The following is an 18501-nucleotide window of genomic DNA, read 5'->3' on the forward strand; positions in this document are numbered from 1 at the left end:
CAAACCTATTTTTTACACTAATTTAATTTTAAAACTAGCTGACTGAGTATAAGAGGGGCACAGAATAGTTAAATATTATGAGGGTACGATTTGAATCAAACTTTGTGAGGTCCACATAATCTACTCGATCTGCACTCAGCGGCCAATTTAGTTTGGGTGGTCTTTTTTTCCAAAGGACCACACTTGAGAGTACTGCCATTCAGTGCAGAATGTCACATGCAGCACAGCTCTGCGTACGCATAAATGTGTGTGTGTGTGTGGGGGTGACAGACACACACGGTCGGTTTTATGTGCAATCGCACGCTAATAGGAAAAACCACCCCTTTGCATCTCTCGATGAGCAGCAGCTGTGGCTGTATTTTACAAGATGATGCGTATAAGATAAGCCTGGCGCTCTCTTGAGAGAAAGGGCTTATTGAAAACGGTGCAGAGCGTCCCTTTTTTGTGCCTCAAGGAAACCGCCGCCCGCTTATCTGCCGGCTAAGATTTAATTGCCGCACTAATTATTTACCCCCTTCGAGAGAGCGTGTTGACTCTGTGTGGAGATGAGGCGATAAGCAGAGTTAATTTTAATTTAATTAGTGAATAATTCAAATTAAGCGGCCGTAAAAGCGAACGGCCAGACGGCGGCGGTTGTTCTCTATGCCGCGCGCCAAAGTTTGCTGGCGAGAGATCGCACTTCGCAACTTTGATCTTCGTGATTATCGTCAGTCGTAAAGCGGTGCGTGTACATAAAATTTAAAATTAGCCGCGTGCGTATGAAAAACAAAAGACTGTAAACATTTTATGGCGCTGGCTTCTCAGAAGACAACGCTATGTGTGCGCCTTTTTTAAGACCTAATAAGAAGGACTCTTTTATGGTTTATTGAAATGCAGCATCTCAACGCAACAACCTACGCACATAAAATTCCAAAAGATGTCTTTTCCAATGTCTCCTACAAATTTAAAAAGAAAAAATCTTATAAAAAATAAACTGCAACTAAAATTTTTTTATCATCATAAAAAAATAAAAGTTAAAAATTTGGTTACGAATAGAAAAGGTACACCAGCGGCTCCACCGACTTTGACGCCATTGAGAGCATCACCGAGCGCCGGCCCCTTCAGGGCACACAAAAAACTGCAGCCTGCCACAGTTCGGAGCGATTTTGCCAAGATTTCCTTTTCCTTCAGGAACGTTGTGCCCTGGAATTACCTTTCGGACGCTCTGAAAACCTGCCGAGAGGAACAGTTTCCCACCGTCTGCAAGGCCTACCAGTGGCAGAACTTGTGATAAGTGTTACGAACAAAAAACTTAGTCATCCAAGTCTCACTGCAGCGCATGGAATATTTTTGATATCTTGGAAGATATAGCAAAATTCTTGCTAGTGTTGTTGCCGTTTTATCCAATAATCACTTTTTTTAATTAATCATTTTCAGCAATTGAATTTAAAAAATGTATATTTGTAACAATGTTGACTAATTAACAACAGGGATAAAAAAATGTTGAAAATTGTAGCAAATCCCCAAATATTCATTGTTAAATAAGAAAATTAAATTATATTCAGTAAAAAAGTTCAAAAGTAAATAATTTTATATGGGATTTATTTTTAATTTATTGTTAGCGTAAAATCCAACATTTTTTTTTGTGGCTGCATTGCGAATGAGCTGTATGCGAATCCAGTTGAGCTTGAAAGCACGCGTCACAATCCAACTCAAGTTGGGCCATTCAAGCAGCCCGAGCGTGCGGAAACGAAAAATAGCAACGCATTCGGCGAGAGATTTTATGCTGCAGTCGTCTTAATTAGAAAACGTGACTGCCGGCGGCTTAATTAAAATAAAATTCTAGCCGCCGCTCTCGAGAGTGGCAGGCAGCAGGATATATAGTAATTTGAATTAATATTTTTGCTCTTGTGCACCGAGAGTAATGAGGATCTTGTGAAGCGTGCTGCCTGCTTGCAAGCTGCTGCCGAGTGCACGCCGCTCATTATTGCGAGCAAAAGGTAATCTCTGCGCTGTGCCCTGCGAGGGATAGACAGAAAGAGCACTTTGAGTATATGACGCGCGGAAAAAGGCGAGGCGCATATTCATTAAGCCACTCACTTCTGGCGAAAATACCCCTGCAAATGACGCGGTGATGCGCAACAAACACAACGCCCTTTGCCGACTATGTTGGAAAAATAGCTTTGAAAAAGCCTTTCCTTCACAAGGGCGCGAGAACGCTGCATTTTGTGCGTGAAAGGAGAGTTAAGGATACGCGCTTTGGTTTCAAAAGAAAAGGGGTGTAGGGTCTAGTTGACATTTTTGCAATTATTAGCTATTCATTCTTTAGTCTTTTCATAAAATGGTTATTGCACTATGAGCAGAGGTTTAAATAATTAAAAAAAATAATAAATATAGATATTTAATACACATTTTGAACAATAAATTCTGCAAAAATTTGTGAAAAATGTTCTTTAAAAGATTTTGTTTAATTTTTTCTATTAAACTTTTTGAGACTGCCTTGTAAAAATGCAGGGTCCAATTTTTTTCTCAATCTAATTTTGATCAATATTTATTATATTCTCAGAATCATGCTAGTCAAATAAAATTATTTTTGGAGTTGGAAGACGGAATGTGAATTTATTTATAATTTGTGACCTCACAGCTGATAATTGCTACATGTCTGTTCCAACTGCATAAGGGGTATAAATGGAATTGAATATTTAGCAAATTAGAATGCTCACTACGCTGCATGAAATCTTGATTAAGTTTTATATTCCACGGTGGCCGCCGCAGAGCTAAAGTTTTCCAACCCTCGGCTGCGTTCGTTCGTTCGTTCCGCCGGAGAAAGTGTGTGTATAATTCCAGGCGGCGCCGGCAAAACTTGCTCATTCTCCGGCTGTGTTGGTTTTGCAAAGTAAATTTTACATAAATTGGCGTACGGGCGAATTTAATTCAATAACAACTTTCCGCCGCGTCGGTCGGAAGGAAATGCTGCGTCGAGTTTCCCGCACTTTCTCTCTCTCCAAATAAAAATTTAATTCGGCATTGTTCTCCCTAATGGAATTCTGCATTGGCGCGTGAAATGCGAGAGTTTCTCGTAATGAGTCTCTGCATGTGAGTGACCTGCCTGCGCCTCTTATCAAATCGGCAGTAGCCTTTTTAAAACGAGAGACGGGCGAGCGAGCTAGCGTGATTACAATGGGGCCTTTCACATCAAAAGAGTGAGGGCCACATCTGCATGCACTCGGGCTGAAAGAGTCGCTCGCCTCTCTTTCTGTGTGCCGGCAGCTGGAGTTGCGAAAAACAGCACAGCAGCGAAAGGCTCTTTACAAAGGTCAACAGGGTCCTTGTTTCAGATTTTTTCCTGTGTCGAGATAAGCAGGTTAACAGGCGGAATCCGTGCGCTTCGCCTGATCCGCTCGAGGAAAAGCTACTTTGACTGGAATAAGTTAAAAATAATTAATTAATTATTTTATTCTCGTATAAAATTGGATTCTGGCTCTTGAAAGAAGAACTTCAAAATTTGGAAAGTTCTTACTTAATTATAACGCTTGAAAGCATTTAATCAACAATGATTTAAGCCTTTGAGAGAAAGCAGAAGTGTCTTTAATCAAATTTTTAAATTAAAAATTTCACGCCAAGTTGTTTTTGTTTGACGCAAAAAAAAAACGATGAATTGAATTTTTTAATAATCGATTCTCATTCAAATTATTAAAATTAATTAATATTATACATTAATGCTGTGGATGATGCTCGGAAGTTTTAGCAAAATTCTTGCTAGTGGTGGTGCCGCTTTTTCATTCCTTTGTAAACAATGTATTGCAACAACGTAGACAAACAAATAAAAATAATAATTAAAATAATAAAAAATTTCAATATAATAAAAAATGGAGAAATTCATACCTATCTTAACTAATGAACTCATCTAATTTTATTTTTTTAGTTTCTGCGCCTATATCATCTCTAGTGGTAATTGGGGTGCATCGCTAAGGAAATCGTGGCTTAAAACGATTTCAATATGAAATGTGTCGCAATCATCTCGTCCTCAATCCGCCCCCTTCGTGCCGTTGCAAAGCTTCCTTTTTTATTCATAAATGCCCAGTGCGATTATCGGAGAACTGCCGGCAAACAGTAAATAATGGAACGGAAAATTGCGAAACGCTTGCTCGTGCATATTTCCCAGCGGACGACGATCCGTATTGAACGCAGGTAAGGCCCGAGCTGCAGACACACTCACACACATGATGCGATGCTTAAGTGGATGCACGCAACGACTCGAGCTTTTCCGATAGAGATTCCCATCGCAATCATTCCTCTCCGGTCGTCGCAGAATGCAGCTCTGGCGGGTTGTTTAACAATGGAATTACACCAGTCGGGCGTGTAATACACCTGGCTCTCATCCGCTGCCTGAGCAAACGTCTCCAGAGCTTATCGGAATTAGCGCTGCAATTAATAATGTACCCGCCGCACGCGTTCTCTCCACCGGCACATTCAGGCTTTTCCTCTCTCTCTCTCTCTCTCTCTCTCTCTCTCTCTGTTTGCAAAAAAAGAGCGTGCCGTTTTGCGTTTTGCCGGAGCAGAGTAAACATGCCGGCGTAAGCGCTCGCCTGGTGTTTGGGGAGTTGCTGTGAGAAATCGCATTTTCCTTTTTAATCTATAAATTCACGGCGGGAAAAACACAGCGAAGCACGCAGAGCTAAATCTAGTGGTTCCTCTGAGAGCACTGCGCTCTACAATTGCAGATGTAAATTCACCCCGCTCCAAATATTGCGGCATGAAACACTCCCATACGTCATTCTCATTAGCAATTGCTTCAAAATGATGAGAAATAAGCGGACATTTCATTGATTAAGTCGGTACAAATAGATCTATTTTAAAGAGATTATGATTTTTGTATGTTAAATTCTTTTATAATTCATATATTTTTCAGATGGACGTAAGAAAATAAATTTAGCTCACTTAAATCAGAAAAAAATGGTATTTTATAGAATTATTAGTTTTCAAATACTTGGTACAGATAGAATGTACTAAAGTCTAATGAAGTATGTTGACCAATTCTCTAGTATAAATAGGATTTGAAAAATAAAATTTTACTACCATTAGTAAAAAAATTATGAAACAAAAAATTAGTTTTAATATCTATTTTTACAGGAATAAATTGCAAAATAAAATATATCAATAAAATTGATACAAACTAAATACTTATAATAATAGTTAATTCCAAAAATAAAAATAATATATTTTGAGATAAATTTTTTTTACAAAAGTATAAATTTAAAAAAGTTACACAAAAAGATAAACGCATTCTATTTCCGTTGAACTTGTCCCAACTGATGCACTTTGGCACAGCTAACTGGAAGTTGTAAAATTTTATTGCACGCGGATTTTGAAATAAAAAATAGTCCTCCTCTTCCCTGAAGAGCCAGCAGCGTTTGATTTATCAACAGACAGATGTGCGGCATTCCCCGAAGCGTGGTGTCAAAGAGCGGTAAGTGTAGGAAAGAATCCCTTCCCGTTTTGTACCACCATTCATTTATCACCATTCCAACTTATTCGAATTCCTCCTCGGCGACGACGAACAGATGCGCGTCTGTACAACTTGTTCCGAAACATTAGTGCAGCTAGCGAGCGCGCAATAAACCCAATTCGTTCCAATAACGCATTATTCCCTAGCATGCACATTTGAGGCTGGAATTACTCGGTTCGAAATGCATATACGCGCGGCTGGTATGCACTAGACTGCGTCGTAAAACGCGACACAATGACGCGCATAAAACCTTATTGGACTCGCGCTTGGAACTTATCAAAGGGTCACAAGTGGGAAAAAATAATTTACGAGCCTTATCCGTATGTATTTTTATGCCGACGCGAGATGGCTCCTAATAAAGATTGCCACAAAAAGGACGGTTGGAGACAATGAATCCCATGCTTCGATACGCGGCCATAAACATAATGTGGCCGTTTAGGCTGCGGCTTCGTTTGACGATTGTTTCGATTTTTCTCTTGCTCCAGATATCTCTTTGAATGCGCCGGAGAAAGTACAGAGCTTTGAAGTTCACACAGCAGAAGGAGAAAAAGCAAAACGGTTTTCGTGACAAGCAGTCTCAAAGAACAAGAGAAATAATTTGCATGCCGTTTATTTGTCTACTCTTTGAAAGTATAAAAAAAGAGCTTTTCCCTCGAGGTTTGCCAAATTAAAAATGTCTTTTAAACTTTTTTCAATTGAACCTCTTTTCAAGTTAAAAAATAAATTTACAGCCAGTGTAAACGAAGGTGCTAAATTTTAACTAAGCCGACGAAACTTTCCGTCAAGCCGAGCATTTTTCTTTCGCCTCCCGGAGGATTAAGGTGTAGGAATTTGTCTTAAGCCGCTTCCCTTGTAACTGGCACGGCCCTCGAGATGCAAATTCGCGAGTCTCGAGTCTAAACAATCCGAAATTATTCCCAGACGGCCTCTCCGGTTTCGACTCGAGGTCACGACACCTCGAATTAAGTCTTCCGCGTATTGATCTTCCACTTGAGCGGCCGAGGGTAGACGAGCAGAGAGAGGGGCCCGCGGAGGAGCACTTAAGGCGACGCACACTTTGAACACACGGGCGGCCACGCGAGGTGCCTTACCTTAATTTAATCAAGGCACACACACCAAAGAACATTATTGCTGATGCTAAGAGAATTTCCACCGCATCAGGCACCACAGGCATCAGGGCGTAATGTGCGTGTCTCTTCTCGCTGCTCTGCAGTCGGTCGGCGGGGAAAACAGGCCCGTCCAAGACACACGTACCTGCAACACGCAAAAACGACTTGTTAGAGAGATAGGCATAGGTAGAGAGAGAAAGACCAGCTCCCTCTTGGCTAATTGGGGTCGCCCGGTAACAACTTTGTTTATCTGCGATCACTTAGGAATTACAGCAGTACGCCGACGTGCAGCTAATGAGCTTTTTTGCCGGTCACATTTTGTTTACGGCGCCGTGCTTGCTCTTGTTTACCTCCGACGATGAAAGGATTTGCGAGAGTCTAATCTGGAAAAGCTCATTAGCAGGGGTTTTGCGCTCCCGGGCAGCGGAAATTCGTGGAATATGGTTTAAAGCACAAAGGTTAATGAAAATTGCGTTAAACGGTACAAGGGCCAATTTTTCCACCTTTAAAAAAATTTCCGAGATTATTTAATAAAACAGGCTTTGAGGAAGAGCGACAATTTACTTTTTAAATAGACTGCAGAATAGAATGGCAAACAGCGATTAAAATTTTGTATTCATCAACGTCCGAACAATTTGAACTGTTATAAAATTGCAAAAGGGATGTTTATTGGGTTTGATTTAAAAGAAACTTTTTGATGTCTTTCAATTCTGCAATATTTGAAATTAGGTAAAAAAAAAATAATAAATCTAAAATGATCAGTGAATATGGTTTGTCCTTATTAATTTATTTAAAATAGTCATGTCTTCAAATAGTTCAGATTTAATAAAAAAAAAAATAATAATAAATAAATAAATAGAGCAGCTGGAAAAGATAATATCATGTAATTATATCTATATTAATCGGTGACATTTTCAAGTAACGTGATATTCTTAACATTTCAACTTCAGCAAGAATGTTTTTATGACCTCATCAAAGTGTAAAATTTTACATTACAAGCATATTCTTCCGTTTGGGATTGCACACGTCTAAAACAAAAAGGTTCCAAATTTACTTAATTCATGGCAGCAGAGGACAAAAGCTTTCGGAGCGTCGCGTAATTATGCCCGAGAGTGAAAACATTTCAGTCCAAATTAGCGTTCAATGAGATAAAAGGGCCGGAAAGAAACCCCGGTAATTAAATCCTCGCCTTTATCAGGCCGAATTAAGCCGGGACGCGCGCACCTCTCACTGTCAAAAAACAACGACTGACTGAACAGCCGAGAGTAATTAAAACCAAAAGCTCGGCGCGAGCGGGCGGGCCAGGAGGGGGTTAAAAATCAACTTGCCACCGCCGACGGTGAGGCAACCGAAACCTACTCTGGCCGCCGCGATGAAATCTTAAACGCCCAGATGAAAGATAAAAGAGGCCCTAGCTGTGCTCGGCTATAGAGTTTGTCGCCGTGAATGTGTTCTCTGCAGAGCAGCCCGAACGTACAAAGTTTCATTGTTCCTGCGCTGAAATACATACAGCCCTCTTGTTTCATCAGACACTGACAATGAGAGAGAAAGACCGACGGTCGCATCACGAGACGGCGCTGCTTTTTCATTCGCGAGCGCAAAAACTTTCGGGTTATATATTCTCCTTCTCTTTTCACCAAAAGGACGGAGGAGGCAAAGAAACGCCAGGCAGTGCGTAATTAACTCTATAGCAGGGTTATTACTTTCGTGCAAAACTTGGTCGCATTCTGCGAAATTTGGCGCTCTTCTATGCCAACTCGCTTCGTCAAAACCGCACACTCTCTCTCTCGCTTATCTTTACTCTCCGCCCTGTTATTATTTTGTTAAAAGTTTGGCCTTGTGAGGAAATAATTTGTGGGGATGTAAACCGATTGCCTTGGAAGCAAATTCTTCTAATTATAAGTTTGTTAATTGCCCTTGGTAAGGAAAAAATACACAGATATACACAGCTTCCTTCTCAAATCACGAAAATGAAATATAAATAACCACTTTCAAGAGCTTCATTTTAAAACTTAAGGAGAGTTTCGTAAAAGAACATTGTATAACTTAGTGTTTATTTTTAAATCACTAAAACTTATATTAAAAAAGACTATTTGAAATTTATCGTCTCAATGATCCGTCAATTTTTCCTATTCGGTAATACATCACAATATAAAATTTTTGGAAATTGTTCTATTTTTAGACAAATTCAATTTTGCTACAAATAGTTCCCTTTACGCATCATGTTTCTGTCTTTACGAATATTTGCTTAACCTTCCTTAACTTTTACAGAAGCCCATCCCATCGAATAAACTAGAATAAACGTCTGCCACGTGTCGTCCTGCATTTCCTGGAGCTGTACGTTTCCAAGGATGTGTGTTTTGCTTCATGCATGGGTAGCATATTTACAAGCGAGAAGACAAGTCCCAGGAGAGGCGTGCAACTGGTCCGCAAGCCAGTGAACCCTGTCAAGCAGTGGCCCCTGAAATTTTGTTGTTTAACTTTGCTTGCCACGCAAAATGAGATAAAATTTCAATTTGCGTGGCGAAATGGAAATGCGATCTCAAAGAGCACCCACAACGTAATCTCTCCGAATTGGAGCCAAGAGAGTGAAAACAAATACAAGAAATGTGTTTCCGCTGACAGCAGCGTCGACGGCGGGTCTTGTTTTATTTCAGCACCCCGGGGTTGGAAATCTCATCACCCAAGAGTATCACGCCACAAGTATTTATTCGGCTTGCTCTCTTGACGATTCGCCCAAGTTTTGATTACAAATTCGGGCGCGGGCGAAACTCGTTTCATGATAATTATACGCAACCCATTCCTCCAAGCGGGAATCTGCAATTACTCAAAAAATATAAAAACCGCGCTCTTTTTTACTCGGCAGCGCGGAAAACGGTCTCTCGTTTCATTTGCACCCAGTTAGGCTGGAAAGTATCCAAGAGTGCTGCGAGCAAAACATACATTCGCCAAAAGCAGCACAGATGGATGAATGATGCAGAGACGCGCTGGTGGAAATTGAGTTGTAAATCTGGCCAGTGTGTTATGCTGCTGCACCAGGCCCAGAGGGCACTTTATCAGAAGTCACTTTGTTTTATGTTTGATGCGGCCGTTTGCCGAGCGGTGAAAAATTTATCCGCGCGCTGCATGCAAACTAGGCGAAACGAGGAAATAAGCCGTGCAGGTTGCATAGCTAGGCAGGCGCGCACTCCATATCGCACCCCGTAGGCTACAAATCAAAGCGAGAGAGCGAATGTAATTCTCTGTTCTGCTTGTATGATATTTCCTCCGCACACGAACCCTTTCTTCGAGTTGCTTTGTTCTTGCCTCCGAGCTGCGCGCACATAATGATTCAATTATGCATGTTGAGACTGCGAGGCAAGAGCGTGTTCTGCCTTCCTCTGTTGTCTCTGTGCCGCAAATTTTGCGAGGAAACTTTGCGCCATCAAATCTGCATGATGCAAAAAGCACGAAACGCGAGTGAGCGCAACTAGACGAGCACCGCCGCGGGTCTTATTTTTCTGCGCTACTATGTACGTAATATGGAAATGGAGCAGTAGATTCATAATTCATGACTCGGCTTCTTCAAAATTTGTCTGGATTTATTTTCCAAAAATTTGTATATATTAACATTTCAGAAATGCCATAAATTTAAGTAACTTTTAATTTTATAATAATATATAAAGAATAATTAAGGGTTGATTATATCCAGAATTATATAATCATTTTCTTTAAATTCTTTATTAAGAATTGTTTTAAGTGATAGAATAATAATAATGAAAATTAAAGTGGAAAGAAATTACTAAAATTAATTATAAGAACACAAAATCCCATCAAAGTCGCAAAACTTGACTTGCTCGAAACCGCAGCAAATAGGATTAGTCCGGGGCAAATCCCGTGGAGCAACAAACCACTTGGAAAAGAGACAACCCTTCCTCTTTCTCTTTGTGCAAAAGTTGCTTCTCTCATCGCGCGTCTTGCACGCCGACAATATTGTGCGACACATCAAAACTTTCCAAGCAGAATGGAATGCATGTTTGTGTGTTTGTGAGAGCAAGAGGGAAAATTCGCAGAAGGCTCTCTGTCTATCCGTATTTGAGGTTTGGATCTCGACAAGCGAGGCAGGCAAATCCTCCCAGAAAGGAGATAAACAGGTGTAAAAACGCTCAAAGAAACAGCCCGTCAACATTGCTCCCTGAAGGAGAAAGAAAGAAAGATCTGCTCAAACTCACACACGGCTGGAATCCGAAAAATGGGCCAATTTTATTGCTTTTCTCTCCTCAATATCTGCTGCCGTGGAGCGACGCGGATGCAAAACACCCGGGCCGATCATTCACTTTCTCGTAAAAAGAGGCAAAGAGGGAAAAGAGGCGTGGATGGGCCAAATGTTGGGGATAAATGCGAGCCAGCAGCCTCCACTTTTCGCGCGTAAAATATTTTATGATGTTGGCAATAAAAAGAACGCCCCAACGCTTTGTTTTGCCTTTTTAATACCCTGCAAGAGAGAGCTGCAATATTCGGCCGCTGCGTTGGTGTAGATTAGATAAATGGGACGAGCAGCATTTTTATTAAAATTGCCAAACTAGGCACAAAAAAGTGTACTGCTCTCTCGTTCTGATAACCACCATGGCATATAATGCACGTTATATTTATGCAAAATCTCGGGTCCATACATAATAAAAAGGGTGCCGTATCGTGCGCTGCATTTTATATTACATTATCATGGGAGAGCATGAAAAAAGGCAGTGTTGGTTTATCAAGTGATGTCAGAGAGATAGGTCAGAGACCCTTGACTCATTCGATCCGAACCTATTTCCGCTCTGAAATTGACAAAAAAAGGATGCCTTTATGCCACACAGAGAGATAACATTCAATTTTTTGGAGGGGTAATCATCATCAAGTTTCAACAAAATATTTCCACAAATAAATTCAAGTGGCCAAGTTCAAGAAGCTAATTTAAATGAAAATAATGAACAAAAATTAGTGGCAGTAAAAATATTTAATAAATAATTTCCAAATTGGATATTTCAAAATACAAAAAAGAAGGGCGTAGCAAACTAAAAGAAAATTTAAAAGTTTACTATAATTTTCCTTTTTTAATTGTTGTCTTAATTTTTAGGTTTTTTTAACTTGATCATTGTTGTAAATTTATTCCAACACATGCTTGTCCTTTGCACTGGCGCAGTCCGTTGAACGCACAATGGAATGAAAGCTCCTGGATTTATACAGTATTATCCTTGAGCGCTGCTTTTGATTCAGAGTGCGCTGCTCTCACTTTTTAACTTTGTCCGCAGCTGGTAAAAAACTCTCACGAGCGCGCGCGCGGTCGGCCAGATTCGGACGAACTTTTGTGTTTGATCCATTTAGGGAGCTCTCAGCCCTTATTTATAAATAATCACACACCGGAGAGACACCCGCGGCTTTTGTAAAGAGCCCTAGTTCCGCGCTGCGTATTTTTTTTTTCAACTCTGCGCGCAATACAAATAAAGCAGGCGGGGTGCTCGGCGGCGCGGCGAGATGAATAAATCACGGCGTATCAAACGCCTTCGGGCGATTCGTGTCTGCGCGCCGGTTTTATTGAAAGGGTTGAAACTGTTTGCGGCCCCACCCAGAAGCGGCGAGAGAGTGATATTATTAAGCGCACCCCCTGCTGCGATCCGAGAGAAGAATAGAGGTGCCCAGTAATAACTCATTTCCTTGTATCAACACTCTCTGGCTGCGACTACGAGAGAGCAACAACTCTCTGCTAGTTCTCATTCACAACAAACACGTGTTTTATTCATCTTCCAAGGCGAGCCAAAGCCGGTTTTGTTCATCCGTGCACCCTGTTTTTCATTTGAAAATGTTTCAGATTGAAAATGCTAGAGGCAAAGTTTCACAGTTTGCACGGGAGGGAGAAGTCGATTACATCTGGTGAGTTACAAAGAAACTTACATTTGAGTCAGACTGAAGTTGTTTTGAGTTATAAAAGATGATTTTAGAAGATAATTACGATTTTACTTTTTGGTGGATAAATTTTGTCAATAAAAACATTTTTAATGCGGTTGCAGGAATTTTTTAAAAATAAAAAATCGCTAGAGCAAAGAACGGATTTTTATAAATTTCATCAATTTTTGGAGAGAACGGCACCACCACCAGCAAGAATTTGGCTAAAACTTCCAAATTCAAAATTAACGTAGATCGCAGGGACCTTTGAATATTATATTTTTTTAAATAATAAATGTCTCCATGAAACATGAGCTTTAAATTGCGAGTTTGCTACCAAATACCACAAGTAAGAACTCAATTTAAATTAAAAATTTGCTAACAATTTTTTTTTATTTTTGTAAAATCACACTATATTTAATATAATATGATATAAGACATGGAAAAATACAATGAAACAAATATAATTAAATGAATATAAAAAAAACTTATTTAAAAAGCAATTCAACTTAAATTTTCATTGTAATTTAAACATTTATACTTTAAGAAATTTTCTTATAATATATGATATATTTTAAAAGACATATAACGGGGCGAAATATAGAAGAAATTTACAATGCCATGAGAGAGTTTAAAATAGATGAAGTTGAATTTTAAATTCTGTTTGATAGTTTTGCTAGAAATTCCTGGTTAATTGGCGAGAGGAACGAGTTAGAGCGTCGTAAATTTGGCACAAAACACTCACTAACGATTTTAAATACTTCAGCGCTCTCATTTCGAGCGGCTCTCCATATTTTTATCCCCGAAAATAATTTACGGCCCTCATTAGGCTTAGCCCAGTCGAGTGGGACGCAGTCATCGGGGCGATAAATAAGTTTTTCAAATCTCACTTCAAGTGCTACAGAGAGAGGGAGAGGAAATAATTCACAGCCGAAAGTGTGAAAGAGATGTTCCATGCCGCGCGTCATTTCGAGATATTCAAAGTGGCTCTATTAACACAAGAAAGTGTATACTCTGAAAACGCTACACACACATCTTGCTTCATCTTGCTGGGACCTTGCAGAGAGAAAGAGAGCTTCGAAAGCAGAGGCCACAGAGACGGAAAACGCGGGCGAGTTTTATGAAAAGACCAATGGTTTACTTTGTGCCAGGCATGCCGTATGAATTATTTATGGCTTTAAATAAAACGAGCAGTCTTCCGTGAGGATATTTTGTACGTCTTGCTCTTTCTTTCGTTTTGGAAGGAGAGAGATGCTAACGTGCCACGAATTTAAATACCCGTGATGCCCTGATACGTCTCCAATATACACACAAAGCAGGGACACACACGCAGCCTCTCGTAGAGTCATTTGCCACGTACGTAAACCGCAAGGATAAAAAAAATACGCACCGTCCTTTTTCGCCGCGCGAGGGAAGAGAAAGAGAAAGGGGGGCACAGTGGGGCAGTTCAATTTGCATGCCGGGTGCATATCTCCATCTAGGATATGTGATTTTTCTCTGTTTCGCAATCAACGGCCGCCCGGGTTGGTTCTACAAGCGACCCTCGCCGACTAAATTTCACAGTCTGGCGACTTCCTTTGGCAAATTCCGTCTGCATGCATTTGAATGAGCTGCAAAAAGAGTGTGTGTATTAAAGTGCAGCGCGGCACACATGAATTTAAATCGCTCTCTGTTTTGAATTTCTTTGATTTTCAGCTGCGCCGAATATGCGCGCGGGCGGAATGGGAGCGCGAATCTGGTATTCAAATTACTGCTGATGGAAACTGTGTCTGGTTGGAACTTTTTTTACGCTCCGTAGAGACGATAATCAAGGCAAAAATATAAATGAGATGCCATGATGTAAATGCAGATTTTTCTTGGCACCCGCACTCCTTTTGTGCACCACAACTTTTGACGTTAAACTCCATAGAGCATCCGCAATTGTTCTATTTTTTGGCTTAACAAAACGTAACAAAGCAGAAAAGAGACAACGACTAAAGATTAAAAAAATTACATTTTTTGTAATGATTTTTTTTCCATTTTTCAGTGTGTAGGGAAGCAGTTAATTTGTTTTCGTGGAAAAAAGTATTATTTGGAAATTTGAAGATAAATCTAGTGGTTGCCAAAATTATATTAAAAAAATAAGGATTAATTTTCTTTGAAAAGTAGAATAAACAATAAAAAAAATTTAAAAAAAATCAATTATTAAAATTATTCCTTTGATGCTCCAGTAAAAAAGAACTTTAAAATTAATGCAAAAATAATTTAAAAAATGGGTTACTTTTATCAATTCTAAACAGCAATTTTCAATTTAATTCTCAAAAATTTCATGCTCACCAAACCTTACAAAGTGGAAGAAGAAATAAGTGTTGTTCCGCTCACAAATTGAACCGAGGAATTCATATTGTTGTCATATAACCAGGTTGAAAATGAAATTCCGCAATTCATTAGAGTGAGTTCACGTGAATGCAGAGGCACTTTTCTCCACTAAATTTATTCCAGGCCGGAGGCGAAATTCAAATTCATGCAATAAGTTGCGACAGCAATTTAGCCCACGTGCATTGTTCACCTCGCAGGCGTGCAACTTTCGCAATTCGCATGTAAATATTAGTCTGTTTATGTAAACTATGTCCTCGGCACAATTCATACAAGTTGCACTTTGGCAATTGCGCAGAGCAGTAAATTTTAAATTTAATACCATTTGCAACCGCATTTGTGTGTGCGCAGATTGCGGTTTTTTGCATTATTTTTCGCAGCACTGCAACTGCATAAATACCTCCCGGCAGTGCCAAGTCTAGTCGTTAAAGTCACTTTTATTGTGACAAACGCGCGCCGGATATTTGCACTAATTTGCATAATTTCCAGCACGAAAAAACAAAACTCTCAGGCTTCGTCAACAAGCCCTGTGGACTTTTCACAAATTTCGGGTGAGCTGGCAAATTCCATTAAAAAATTTTTGCACAAAGAGCAGGTAACGCACAAAGGGAGAGGGCTAGGCACGCGAGTGTGGGAGAAAGGGAAACTTTTATGTGTGGTTATGACATTACAAAAGTAGCAGGAGCTTTTAAAGACCGCATAGTTATGAATACGTAATTAGATGATGGTGGGAGATAAAATTCGTCGGCTACCTCTCTGTGCGAGGAAGAGAGAAAGAACAACTGAGCTGGTTAATTCGCCGCCACGTAAATACGCACCCAAGAGAAAGGAAACTGGCAAAAAGAGAGGAGGGCTTGTGAAAAAAATACTGCTTCGGGCATTCGGCCCTGCTTATTTCCTTCCTGCCGGGCCTCATTTTCGTTTCAAAACAACGAGTTTTTAAAGATTGCAAACGAAAGAGAAAAAGAGAAGGGAAAAAAATGCAAACTTAATTTCTTCCTCCTGCGAATCTCGCAATACATGAAGCTGAAAATGCTTTGTGGCAGAAGTTCTTTTCTTTCGAGAAAAGCAAATAATTGAACTTTTTTCAACAGAATATAATTATAGATACTCTTTATTTTCATTATCATGGAAGAAATTAAGAGTTTCATTTCAATTTTTACTTAATTGGAAGCTTGAAAAACGGCTTAACCTCGTTAAAAAAGTACAAATGACCCAAAAAGCGACATGAATTTTTTATTTTTAATTTAAAAATTGTACCATAATGAGGTAAAAATGTTGACGACATTAATTTATGTTATAGTGAAACATCACTCAACACATCATTTTGACTGTGAACTGTAAATACAAAATGATGTAACTGTATAAAATTGTAATTTTTATAAATATTTTCAAATATTTGATTATTCATGTGCTAAAATACCATAGTTTTAAAATGTAATTTACTATTGTTTTTTTTTATAAGTCCAAATTGTTACAAAAAATACATTGTTTACATTAAATTGTTGAAAAACTACTATAGTTATTCATAAAAATATTATTTGATTAAAGTTTAAGACCATTACTGCTGTTATTATTTGATACCAAAATATTAATAATTAATATTGGCAAAAGAGAAATCATGGGTTTTAATATTTTTTTTTTCAAATCACTTAACCTGAATTTTTACTAAAAAATTGATTTAACTGTGTTAAATTTTTCATATTTTCCACCTCTCTTACAGAGAATGTTAGTAAAAGAGAAAATCATAAAAATTTAATAATAATTTTTGCCCTAGTTATAAAGAAGCCCTTTTTGGTCTCGTCCAACCAATTAATCTTGAACGTCGAAAAAGTGCTGAAATGCAGCAGGGGTCCAACACGCCAAAGCTCACGGGAGCGCTGAGTGATGGATTGGCCACGGCGATATATTTATTATTTGCTCTACATACAAAAAGGAGTCCCCCGGCGCAAACACGCCTGCTGGCTTGAATCAGCAGGAGCTCCGACTGATTAGAGTCCCGGAGTGAGAAAAAATCTCCATCATTATCCGCTGCGATATGGCGAGAGATTTAAAGCCCATCGAGCAATCAACCAATCATAAACCGCACGCCATTGTTTTCCCACATGACTGCACTCGGGCTGGGAAGGTCCGCAGAAAGAGTCTGTCAGTAATGAGGGCGGCGAGGGTTCTCGTCTTAACGGCGCGCACGTAATTAAAGGTGGATGCGAGGTTAATAATCGGATAACGAGGCATGCTGAAAGGGCGCGCACTCAATGGAAACCCAATATCCCTTCCGTCCCTCGCTCGCTCGCTCTCTTCCGACCGATCTTCTTTCTTTCCCACTCTCCAAGGGAGTGGCCCCTCGCCGCCTAATGTAGTTCAATTATCAAGAGCTGGTCGAGTGTGCCGAGCGAAATTTCACGCGTGCACAAAACGAGGAGACTTGCGGCCGGCACATGATTTTGCGGCTGCTGCGCGAATTCGTTTGTGTTTGCTCGAGCGTTGGGCCGGGTGATTTGTGGTTTTCTCGAAATCAGTCAGCTCGAAATTTCAGTTCGGCCGCTCTGGCTGGACAGGCAGACATTTGCATATGGCTGAGTCAACTCGAATAGCAAATAAACTGAAATAAACGTCCTGCTGTCACGGATTATAATTGACGTTTTAATTAAATGTAAATAGTTGGCTCTATTTATTTACATTTCCAAACACCTCCACTAATTAAAGTGACCTATGATCTATCAGGTTTTAAATTTGGTCTCAATTGTGCGCCTAAAATCTAGCATTCATCTTTGATATTAATATAATTTGTAGTTCATATGGAATAAGAGAATTCAAAATCCTCTGTAAACAATAGTTACTCTTGGAAACATATTAAAAGCACGGCCTTTTCTTTTTAATTTTGATCAAATATCCGGAAAGTTCATATACGAGGTTTAAATTCCATTAAATAAATATGTAAACGTCAAACGATTGGTTCATAGGAGGTGCTAATTTGCCACCAAATCAATTTTAAATTTTAGGGAAGTTGGATTTTTTTTATAGGTTAAATAAAAATGTCTTAATTTGGCTAAAACTTTAACTTTTGGGTGAAATTTTACAAATATGACCTCTATGTTCTCCGTAAAATTTTTAGACTTTCACGTTCAGGAATAGCAAAATTTACTTGAATGTGGTCTTTAATGTGGAGCTTTCCAATTTCAATGTGTTCAATGTTAAATAAATTATTCAAAAAAGTATTATTTCTGGTAAATATCAATCATTTTAAAGCTACAAACACGGCATTATTAATATCAAAAATTAAATTTTAACTGAAGCACCAAAATTTTACCAAAACCAATACAATAAGTAAACGTCATATTTAAATCAAAATTAATTTTACTTATTGTGTATTTTACAATGAATAAATAGAAAAGTTCTGTTGAAACAATATTTAACAGCCAAAATGTAAATATTATTTAACTGAACATCAACACCCTTGCGGTTGCAGAGTGCGAGCAAATAAATAAAAGTAGTGGTTGAAATGAAAGGTCGCGCGGACACATAGACAGCTGGGCGATGATTTATTCCCCTGGCCGGTAGTTTGGCAGCGCAAATACGCATGAAGCGTGTGAATTTACATAGGCATATATGATTTGTACGTTAGCGAGCCGGGCTTCAATCTCA

The 18501-nt window shown here is 39.2% G+C and overlaps 1 protein-coding gene across 3 annotated transcripts in view; it reads right to left on the reverse strand.

Annotated features, from left to right (window-relative positions):
* LOC132197435 (uncharacterized) overlaps window positions 1-18501 on the reverse strand; it is a 149127-nt gene that overhangs the window by 107812 nt on the left and 22814 nt on the right. The window contains exon 2 of one of the 3 annotated variants that reach the window (XM_059620727.1): window positions 6580-6742. The exons of the other annotated variants lie outside the window; for them this stretch is intronic. The gene's annotated coding sequence lies outside the window, so the exon portion shown is untranslated. The remainder of the gene's footprint in view (window positions 1-6579; window positions 6743-18501) is intronic. 3 annotated transcript variants of the gene reach the window in all.

The sequence above is a fragment of the Neocloeon triangulifer genome, unplaced genomic scaffold, assembly GCF_031216515.1.
Source record: "Neocloeon triangulifer isolate White Clay Creek 2 clone unplaced genomic scaffold, ASM3121651v1 ptg000012l, whole genome shotgun sequence".
NCBI classification, from domain to species: Eukaryota; Metazoa; Arthropoda; class Insecta; order Ephemeroptera; family Baetidae; genus Neocloeon; species Neocloeon triangulifer.